The sequence below is a fragment of the Aethalodelphis obliquidens genome, unplaced genomic scaffold (assembly GCF_003676395.1).
Source record: "Aethalodelphis obliquidens isolate GAN/ISIS:26980383/991018 unplaced genomic scaffold, ASM367639v1 scaffold23, whole genome shotgun sequence".
NCBI classification, from domain to species: domain Eukaryota; kingdom Metazoa; phylum Chordata; class Mammalia; order Artiodactyla; family Delphinidae; genus Aethalodelphis; species Aethalodelphis obliquidens.
The window spans coordinates 20,722,535-20,734,998 of record NW_020837967.1 but is presented as its reverse complement, the minus strand read 5'-3'; positions in this window follow the sequence as shown (position 1 = coordinate 20,734,998).

Sequence of the window (12,464 nt, the reverse complement as noted above, 5' to 3'; positions counted from 1 at the left end):
TGCTCAACATCACTAATTATTAGAGAAATGCAAATCAAAATTACAATGAGATATCACCTCACACCAGTTAGAATGGGCTTCATCATAAAATCTACAAACAACAAATGCTGGAGAGGGCGTGGAGAAAAGGGAACCCTCTTGCACTGTTGGTGGGAATGTAACTGATACAGCCACTATGGAGAACAGTATGGAGGTTCCTTAAAAAACTAAAAATAGAATTACCATATGATCCAGCAATCCCACTACTGGGCATATACCCAGAGCAAACCAAAAAGACACATGCACCCCAATGTTCATTGTAGCACTGTTTACAATAGCCAGGTCATGGAAGCAACCTAAATGCCCATCGACATATGAATGGATAAAGAAGTTGTGGTACATATATACAATGGAATATTACTCAGCCATAAAAAGGAACGAAATTGGGTCAATTGTTGAGATGTGGATAGATCTAGAGACTCTCATACAGAGTGAAGTAAGTCAGAAAGAGAAAAACAAATATTGTATATTAATGCATATATGTGGAACCTAGAAAAATGGTACAGACGAACCGGTTTTCAGGGTAGAAATTGAGTCACAGATGTAGAAAACAAACGTATGGACACCTGGGGGGAAGCAGCAGGGGGTGGCGGTGGGGGTGTGATGAATTGGGCGATTGGGATTGATGTGTATACACTGATGTGTATAAAATTGATGACTAAAAAAAAAAATCAGAAATGAAAGAGGAGACACAACTCTACCGAGAAATACAAAGAATCATAAGAGGCTGCTATGAACAATGTATGCCAACAAATTGGATAACCTAGAAGAAATGGAAATTCCTAGAAAGATACAACCTATCAGGACTGAATCATGAAGAGAGAGAAAATCTGAACAGGCTCATTACTAGCAGGGAGATTGAAACAGTAATCAAAAATCAATAGAGGCAGAAAAAGTAAATGACAAAATTCAACATACATTTATGGTAAAAACTCTCAACAAACTGGGTATAGAGGGAACAACATGCCTCAATATAATAAAGGCCATACATGACAAGCCCACAGCTATTATCATACTCATTGGTAAAAAAAAAAAACTAATTTCTTTTCCTCTAAGATCAGGAACAAGACAAGAATACCCACTCTTGCCACTTTTATTCAACATGGTAATGGAAGTCCTAGCCAGAGCAATCAGACAATAAATAAATAAATAAATGGCATCCAAACTGTAAAGGAAGTAGTAAAACTGTCACTATTTGCAGATGATATATATGGAAAACCCTACAGACTCCACCAAATAATGGACAGAAGTAATAAATTCAGTAGAGCTGCAGGATACAAAATTGATATGCAAAAATCTGTTGCATTTTTATACACTAATAAACTACAGAAAGAGAAATTAAGAAAACAATCCCATTTACAATCACATCAGAAATAATAAAATACCCAGGAACAAATTTAACCAAGGAGGTGAAAGACTTGTACACTGAAATCTTTAAGACATTGATGACAGACATGGAAGACACAAATGAATGAAAAGATGTTCTAGGCTAACAAATTGTAACAATTAATAGCATTAAACATTTCATACTACACAAAGCAATCTACACTTCACATAATTCCTATCAAAATTCCAATGGAAGTTTTCACAGAAATAGAAGAAACAATCCTCAAATGTATATGGAACCATACAAGACCCCAAATAGCCAAAGCAATCTTAAGAACAAAGCTGGAGGCTTCATGCTTCCTGGTTTCCGATTATATTACAAAGCTATAGTAATCAAAACAATACAGTATTTGCTTACAAACAGATACACAGATCAATGGAACAGAATAGAGAGCTCAGAAACAAATCTACACATATCTATGGTCAATTAATTACAACAAAGAGGCCAAGAATATACAATGGGGAAAGGACAGACTTGTCAGTAAAAGGTGCTGGGAACACTGGACAGCTCACATGCAAAAGAATGAAACTGGACCACTACGTTACACCAGACACAAAAATTAACTCAAAAATGGATTAAAGACTTGTACGTAAGACCTGAAACCGTAAAACTCCTAGAAGAAAATAGGTGGTAAGCTCCTTAACATCAGTCTTGGTGATGATATTTTGGATTTGACAGCAAAAGCAAGGGCAACAAAACCTAAAATAAACAAGGTGGGACTACATCAAACTAAAAAGCTCCTGTACAGAAAAGGAAACCATCAACAAAACGAAAAGGCAATGAGAGAAAATATTTGCAAACTGTATATCTGATAAGGGTTCAATCTATATAAATAGATAGATAGATAGATAGATAGATAGATATAGATCTCATGCACCTAAAAAAAGTCTGATTAAAATATGGGCAGAGGATCTGAATAAACATTTTTCCAAGAGACATACAAATACCGTCAGGTACATGAAAAGGTGGTCAACATCACTAATCATCAGGGAAATGTAAATCAAAACTACAGTGAGGTATCACCTCACACCTGTTAGAATGGCTATTATCAAAAGACAACGAACAGCAAATGTTGCAGATGATATGGACAAAAGGAAACCCTTGGGCACTGTTGATGGGAATGTAAATTGATACAGCCACTATGGAAAACAGTATGGAGGTTCCACAAAATACTAAAAGTAGAACTACCTTATGATCCAGTAATTCTTCTTCTGGGTATGTATTCGAAGGAAATTTCATCCCTCTCTCAAAAGGTATCTGCATTCCCATGTTATTGCACCATTACTTACAAAAGCCAAGTCAGGGAAGCAACCTAAGTGTGCACTAACAGATAAATGAATTGTTTAAATGTGGTATATACATAAAAGGATATTATCCCGCCATAAAAGAGAAGGAAATCTTGCCATCTGCAATAACATGCATGAACTTAGAGGACATTATGCTAAGAGAAATAAGTGACACCGAGAAAGACAAATACTGTATGATCTTCCTTATAAGCGGAATCTGGAGGTAAAAAAACCTCATAGATACAGAGAACAGATTGGTGGTTGCCAGAGGTAGGGAGTGGGTGAAATGGGTGAATGGGGTCAAAAGGTACAAACTTCTCATTAATAGATAAGTAAGTCCTGATGAGGTAACATACCGGATGATGACTATAGTTAATAATACTGTATTGTTTATTGGAAAGTTGCTAAGAGGTAAAATTTATCACAAGAACAACAAAGTTTATAACTATGCATGGTGACTAATGTTAACTTATTGTGGTAATCACTTTGCAATATACACATATATGGAATCATTATTTTGTACACCTAAAACTAATCCAATGTTATGTGTCAGTTATATCTAAAAATAATTTGAAGGATAGGGGAATAATTTTAAGGATAGCCTATAAATTATAGGCTAAGCAAAAGGTACACACGTCCTTTATCTATCATTAAATAAAGGCTAATGAAACCAACATAATTCTCTCCTTTCAAAACCAAGCATTAATTGTTGAATACATAGCACAGGATACCATTGACGGCTTAGGCTCACCCAATCCTTTCCAGGACAATAAAGCAGAAAGAACACTGGACTGAAGCTTATAAAATCTGGGTTTAAATCCTGGCTCTGTCACTTACTTTACTTATTTATTCATTGAGCAAGCGTTTATCGACTCTCTCCAGTCCACTTAATGTTTTGAATCCTAATTCCTCTGCTATAAAATGGGAATCATTATACCTACCTCGCAAAGTGAGGTACACTCAATAATAGTTGACTGAAAACATTTTCACTTAAGTCCCCAGAATAAAGATTATGGATAATAATCAGGAGAAAAACAAAAAGAGGGCAATGAGAAGAGAAATAGTCACACGGTGGGTAAAGTTTTCATTAGTTCTTACCATGTGTCCAGTATCATTTTCTCAGTGTCTTTAAATTATAATTACAGGAACCATTTTTTACAGTGTCTCTGAATCAGCTATGACATTTCAACAACCCTATGGTATAAGTTTCCCTGTTGTATAGGTGTAGTTCCTGAGGTTTAGAGACAAACTTACTGCCCATAATCACACAATCAGAACATGGCAGGGCTGAGACACAAGGCAGGCTTAACCATCTCTGGTGACACTGCTCTTGAATGCCAGCAAACCACAGTGGCACTAAGCCCAGAGAAGAGTCAAGGTCACCTACACCTGCAAATAGGGATGATTTTACACACGCAGTACAGTGAAACACAAGAGGAACCCGGTCTCACTTTGAATATTTGCTCCCAGCATGGATTTGGGCAATTTACTTAAATATTTTATATGCATTTTCTATGTAAAATGGAGATGAAAATGATACTCATTTTCATTCACAAGACCTTAGGAAGCATTACTGTACGTACTAAATAAGATCTTAAGATCTTAAATATAAAGCTTTATATCTAACTTTTGATCATACTAGATGATCAAATCAACGTTTTCTTTTCTTCCCACCACTTCCTTATGAAGATGATGGAATTGCTTTATGTACCTGGGAGACACTTGCACCACACGGCCAAATCTATACCAGCCCAGAATTTGTAACTATAAGAAGAAAATACATTACATGACTCACTGTAATGTAACACAGTATTTATCATATCAAGGTATGTGACTTAATTTTCTAAGCATGAATTAAAAAAACCTGTTATGCTTCAAAGGTTTTTTTATCTGAGTATAAGATTGACAGTACAATTTTTTTCAGTATGTTCCACATCAGAGTTAACATGAAATGTCTCTACTGAAGAACACTAACTCATTCTATCAACACAATGGTCACATTATACAATAATATTTTCTTCCCTGTCGACTGCACTTTTTTTCTTGTTCACACTAACTGATGTTACATATTAAATCAATTGACTAATTCTAAACAAATATTTTGAGCAAAAGAGCAAATGTGAGCAATTTCCAGCTGTCATGTAGAGTTAAATTAAAACATTTTGTCTATAAACACATATATAATCCTGTTAAAATTTAATAGGGGAAATACACCATGTCAAAATCACATTGCTCTGGAAAAAGAAGTTTCTCTTTATTTACTACATTTCTTATGTGGTCTTATTTGTTTTCTGTCACACTTCTTATCTACTTACTTTTACAAATCCTAGAAAGTGAGTACCATTTTTTTCCCATGGCAAAATTCCAAAATTCTAACTGCAATACAGATTATTTCCTTGCAAGAAGCTGGAGCCAGAAGATGACATAATGGATGTTTCTGAAGGCAGGGTAGACCTCTGACACACGTGCTACCACTCACTATGAATCCTTAAATCAGTTCCTTAGTTTCTATATTTTCTTCACCCGAGAAGTGGGTTGTAAGAATACTAAATATTATGCATAAATTTTCTGGTGCAAAGGAAATAAATAGTGGGTATTCTTTTTTTTTTTTTTTTTTTCCCGGCCATGCCCAGCGACTTACAGTATCTTAGCTCCCTCACCAGGGATTCAACCTGGGCCCCAGTAGTGAAAGCCCCGAGTCCTAATCACTGGACCGCCAGGGAATTCCCAGTGGTGGGTATTCTAATTGTTATTATTGATTATCAGCTTCCTCACTTGCCAACAAATGAGTCAGGATCCTGATCAACCAAAAATACTAACTTTATAAAAGAGACACTACACAGATCAAATGGGAATAGACAGAAAAATATAACTACATTTAAAATATTCAAGCTTTCAAACAATTCAACGTTTTGTGGGATGGGGCAGCAGTTTTCAGCAGAAGTGGGCTTGAGAGCCCACTTACAATGGTAAATTAAATCACTGCAGTAAGTGTTCAGCTTTTCAGAGGCAGCAACCAGACCTTATTCATATCTGTCATTCTAGTAACAGTTTATGGAACACAGTTGAGACTTCAGAGTGGTATGTTGAATTGTTATTCAATATAATACCTATTTGCAATCCATTATAATCTTCACTCATTTGAGGAAGTGAAATTTCATGATTTGATTTTTCTCTTAAACTGCTGGTGTTCTAAAACTTTCCTCCACTTGTCCTCAGTAAATGTAATACCTAGTACAACTAGGATAAGAGATGAATATGGACTAAAGTAACACATTATCTGCAGATCCCATACTCCAATAAATGAGGATACTGGGTAACCCAAATGAATCTGGACTGATGAAATTTGAAATAGAGTCGGTTACAAGATTAGGTAGAAACCTCAGGCACTGGGCTAAGAAAGATGGCTTTAGGTGGAAAGGGCTCTGTCTCTCTCCTAATACAGAGCCAAACCTTGAGGGAATAGTAGCTTTGGGTTGGACATAGAGGAGGTATATAATAATTCTGGAGCGGAAGCACCAGGGACTTGGGTGTAGATTCTTGTACTGAGGATTAGAGGTCTGGTGCCTAGATGTCTGGGTGCAGGCTGTGGAAAGTGGGTGACAGTTGGCAGGAAGGGAGGTGGGAGAAGGCCGAATGCAAACATCCCAGGTCGATATTCTTAAAAGGTAAAGGTGTCATAACCGGGATGGGGTATTTAGGAGCCAAAACCAGACAGTCCCATCCAGGATGGGGAAACTTTCAAACAGTAGGCAGGAGGAGCTTTCCCAAAAGGTAGACAATACTTGGTAGATGTCATGTTCTATCCCCACTGCACAGATGAGAAAGCAAACCCCAGAGGTTCAGGCTCAAGGTCCTACAGCAGTAAGTGGCAGAGCAGGGACTCACAAGACTTGGAGTCCAGTCTATTTTGACTTTGTGGGTGGGAAATTTACATTCCCACCAACACTGCAAAGGGTTCCCTTTTCTCCACACCCTCTCCAGCATTTATTCTTTGTAGATTTTTTGATGATGGCCATTCTGACTGGTGTGAGGTGATACCTCACTGTAGTTTTGATTTGCATTTCTCTAATGATTAGTGATGTTGAGCATCCTTTCATGTGTTTGTTGGCAATCTGTGTATCTTCTTTGGAGAAATGTCTGTTTAGATCTTCTGCCCATTTTTGGATTGGGCTGTTTGTTTTTTTGATATTGAGCTGCATGAGCTACTTGTATATTTTGGAGATTAATCCTTTGTCAGTTGCTTCGTTAGCAAATATTTTCTCCCATTCTGAGGGTTGTCTTTTCATCTTGTTTATGGTTTACTTTGCTGTGCAAAAGCTTTGATAGGTCCCATTTGTTTATTTTTGTTTTTATTTCCATTCTTCTAGGAGGTAGGTCAAAAAGGACCTTGCTGTGATTTATGTCATAGAGTGTTCTGCCTATGTTTTCCTCTAAGAGTTTGATAGTGTCTGGCCTTACATTTAGGTCTTTAATCCAGTTTGAGTTTATTTTTGTGTATGGGGTTAGGGAGTGTTCTAATTTCATTCTTTTACATGTAGCTGTCCAGTTTTCGCAGCACCACTTATTGAAGAGGCTGTCTTTTCTCCACTGTATATTCTTGCTTCCTTTATCAAAGATTCGGGGACCATATGTGCGTGGGTTTATCTCTGGGCTTTCTATCCTATAACAGGGACTCTTATACGAGACAAAGGGGGGCATTCTATAATGATAAAGGGGTCAAACAGCAAGAAGATATAACACTTGTAAGTATGTATGCACCAACCGAGGAGCACCTAACTGTATACAGCAATTAACAGACTTAAAGGGAGAAATAAACAGCAATACAATAATAGTAGGGGAATTTATAAGTCACTTACGTCGAGAGATAGATCATCCAGACATAAAATCAATAAGGAATCATCGGCCTTACATGACTCATTATGCCAGATGGACTTAACATTCCATCCAAAAACAACAGAGTAAACATTCTTCTCAAGGGCACATGAAACATAAAGCAGGATAGATCATATATTAAGGTACAAAACGAGTTGATAAATTTAAGTAGATGGAAATCATATCAAGCATTGTTTCCTACCACAGTGCTATGAAACTAGGCATCAATTACAAGAAGAAAACCAGAAAATTCACAAATATGTGAGTATTAAACAACAGGGTACTGAAAAACGAATGGGTCAAAGAAAAATCAAAAGGGTAACTAGAAAATGCCTTGAGATCATGAAAACAGAATTACCACATACCAAAACCTGTGAGGTGCACCAAAAGCAGTTCTAAAAGGGAAGTTCATAGCAATAAATGCATATATCAAGAAAGAAGGAAAATCTCAAACAACCTAACTTTACACCTCAAGGAACTAGAAAAAGAAGAAAAAAAGCCAAAAATTAGTAGAAGGAAGGAAATAAAGATCAGAGTGGAAATAAATGAAATAAAGACTAAAAAGACAATAAAATATATCAATGAAACTAAGATCTGGTTCTTTGAAAAAATACACAAATATGACAAACCTTCAGCTAGACTCACCAAGTAAAAAAGGAGAGACGACTCAAAATCAGATATGAAAGAGGAGATGTTACAACTCATAACACAGAAATAAAAAAGATCATAAGAGACTACTATGATCAATTTTATGCCAACAAATTGCACAACCTGGAAGAAATGGATACATTCCTAGAAACATACAAGACTGAATCTAGAAGAAATAGAAAATCTGAACATATTGATTACTAGTAAGGAGATTAAATCAGTAATAAAAACCTCCCCAAAAGCAAAAGTCCAAGATCAGATGGCTTCACTGTTAAATTTTACCAAATATTCAAAGAAGAATTGATATAAATCCTTCTCACATTCTTCCAAGAAATAGTAGAGGAGGGAACACTCCAAATTCATTTTAAGAAGCCAGCATTACTCTGATACCAAAACCAGACAAGGACATCACAAAAAAAGAAAATGACAGGCCAGTATCTTTGATGAACACAGATGCTGAAATGCTCAACAAAATAGTAGCAAACAGAATTCAATAATAATTAAAGGGATCACACACCATAATCAAGTGGGATTTATTCCAGGGATGCAAAAATGGGTCAACATCCTCAAAATCAATATGATATAAAACATTAACAAAATGAAGCCTAAAAATCGTATGATCACTTCACTAGATTCAAGAAAAGCATCTGATAAAATCCAACATCTTTTTATCATGGAAAATCTCAACAAAATAGGTATAGAGGAAATGTATCACAACATAATAAAGGCCATATATGACAAGCCCTCAACTAACATCATACTCAACAAGTGAGAACTACACGTTTTTCCTCTAAGATCAGTAACAAGACAAGGATGTCTACTGTCACCACTTTCCTTTACCATAGTGTTGGAAGTTCTAGTTAGAGCAATTATGCAAGAAAAAGAAATAAAAGGCATCCAAATTATAAAGGAAGTAGTAAAACTGTCACTGTTTGTAGACGATATTATACAGAGAAAGCCCAAACACTCCACCAAAACCCAGATAGAACTAATAAACAGATTCAGTTGCAGGATACAAAAATCAATATACAAAAATATGTTGCATTTCTATATGCTAATAACAAACTATAGAAAGAGAAATTAAGAAAACATTCCCATTTACAATCACATCAGAAATAAGAAATAATAAAATACCCAGGAACAAATTTAACCAAGCAGGTGAAAGGCCCGTACACTGAAAACTTTAGTACACTGATGAAAGAAATTCAAAGGGACTTCCTGGTGGTGCAGTGGTTAAGAACTGTCTGCCAACATAGGGTACATGGGTTCGAGCCCTGGTCCAGGAAGATCCCACATGCCATGGAGCAGCTAAGCCCATGCACCACAACTACTAATCCTGCACTCTACAGCCCACGAGCCACAACTACTGAGCCTGCATGCCTAGAGCCCGTGCTCTACAACAGGAGAGGCCACCGTGGTGAGAGGCCTGTGCACTGCAACGGAGAGTAGTCCCGGCTCACCCCAACTAGAGAAAGACCTTGTGCAGCAATGAAGACCCAACACAGCCAAAAATAAATAAATAAACAATTTTTTTTTAAGAAAGAAAGAAATTCAAAACACAAATAAATGGAAAGATGTTCTGGGCTCACAAATTATAAGAATTAATAGCATTAAACACTTCATACTACCTAACGCACTCTACACTTCATGCAATTCCTATCAAAATTCCAATGGAAGTTTTCACGGAAATAGAAGAAACAATCCTCAAATGTATATGGAACCACAAAAGACCCCAAATAGCCAAAGCAATCTTGAGAAAAAACAAAGCTGGAGACTTCATGCTTCTTGATTTCCAATTATATTACAAAGCTATAGTAATCAAAACAGTATGGAATTTGCATAAAAACAGACACATAGATCAATGGAACAGAATTGAGAGCCCAGATATAAATCCACATATATATGATCAACTAATTATGGCAAAGAGGCCAAGAATATGTAACGGGGAAAGAACAGTCCCTTCAATAAATGGTGTTGGGAAATCTGGACAGCCACATTCAAAAGAATGAAACTGGACTACTATGCTACACCATAAACAAACATTAACTCAAAATGGATTAAAGAGACTTCCTCGGTGGTGCAGTGGTTAAGAATCCACCTGTCAATGCAGGGGACACTGGTTCAAGCCCTGGTCCGGGAAGATCCCACATGCCACAGAGCAACTAAGCCCATGTGCCACAACTACTGAGCCTGTGCTCTAGAGCCTGCGAGCCACAAGTACTGAGCCCATGTGCCACAACTACTGAAGCCTGTGTGCCTAGAGCCCATGCTCCACAACAAGAGAAGCCACTGCAATGAGAAGCCCGCTCACTGCAACGAAGAGTAGCCCCTGCTCGCTGCAACTAGAGAAAGTCTGCACACAGCAACGAAGACCCAACACAGACAAAAATAAATAAATAAATAAATATATTTTAAAAACATGGATTAAAGACTTGCACATAAAACCTGAAACCATAAAACTCCTAGAAGAAAACATAGGCAGTAAGCTCCTTGACATCAGTTCTGGCGATGACTTTTTTGGGTTTGACATCAAAAGCAAAGGCAACAACAAAAAAAAAGTGGGACTACATCAAACTAAAAGGTTCTGTACAGATAAGGAAACCATCAACACGATTAAAAAGCAACCAACTGAATAGGAGAAAATATCTGTAAATCATATATCTGGTAAGGAGTTAATATCCAAAATATATTAAAGAACTCATATAACACAACAGCAAAAAAAAAATCTGATTTTTTTAAAAAAGAGGCAGAAGATCTGAATAGACATTTTTACAAAGAGGACATACAGTTGGCCAACAGGTACATGAAAAAGTGTTCAAGATCACTAATCATTACCTCACACCTGTTAAAATGCTTATTATAAAAAAAACAAGCAATAACAAGTGTAGGTGAGGACGTAGAGAAAAGGCATCATCATGATGCCTAGTGATGATGATACTCATCATCACTAATTATTTGAGAAAGGCAAATGAAAACTAAAATGAGATGTCACCTCACACCAGTCAGAATGGCCACCATCAAAAAGTCTACAAATAATAAATGTGGAGAAAAGGGAACCCCCTTACACTGTTGGTAGGAATGTAAATAGGTGCAGTCACTATGGAGAACAGCATGGAGGTTCCTCAGAAAACTAAATATATAAATCCCATATGATCCTGCAATCCCACTCCTGGGCATATATCTAGACAAAACTGTAATTCAAAAAGATACATGCACCTCTATGTTCATAGCAGCACTATTCACAATAGCCAAGATATGGAAACAACTTAAATGTCCATTGACAGATGACCAGATAAAGAAGATGTGGTACATATATACAATGGAATACTACTCAGCCATAAAAAAAGAACAAAATAATGCCATTTGCAGAAACAGGGATGCAATTAGAGATCATCACACTAAGTGAAGTAAGTCAGAAAGAGAAAGCCTAATACCATATGATATCACTTATATGTGGAATCTAAAATATGACATAAATGAACCTATCTACGAAACAGAAACAGAATCAAGGATATAGAGCATAGACTGGTGGTTGCCAAGGGGGAGGGGTGGAGTGGGAGGTTGGGGTCAGCAGATGTAAGCTTTTATATAGAGAATGGATAAACAACCAGGTCCTACTGTATAGCACAGAGAACTATATTCAATATCCTATGATAAGCCATAATGGGAAAGAATATATAAAAAATAATGTATATATAAATAACTGAATCGCTTTGCTGTACAGCAGAAATTAACACAACATTGTAAATCAACTATTCTTCAATTTTAAAAATTTTTTAAAAGGTACAAACTTCCAGTTATAAAATACATAAGTCTTGGGGATGTATTTACAGCATGGTGACTATAGTTAATAATATTATATTGCATGTTTGAAAGTATTAACAGAGTAGACCTTGAAAGTTCTCATCACAAGAGAAAAATATATTATCTATGTATGGTAACTGACGTTAACTAGACTTATTGTGGTGATCATTTTGCAATATATACAAATACCGAATCATTATGTGTATACCTGAAACTAATATAATGTCACATGTCACTTACACCTCGGCACTTCCCTGGTGGCACAGTGGTTAAGAATCCTCCTGCCAATGCAGGGGACACAGGTTCGAGCCCTGGTCCGGGACAATCCCACATGCTGCGGAGCAACTAAGCCCGTGCACCACAACTACTGAGCCTGCGCTCTGGAGCCCGTGAGCCACAACTACTGAGCCTGCGTGCCTAGAGCC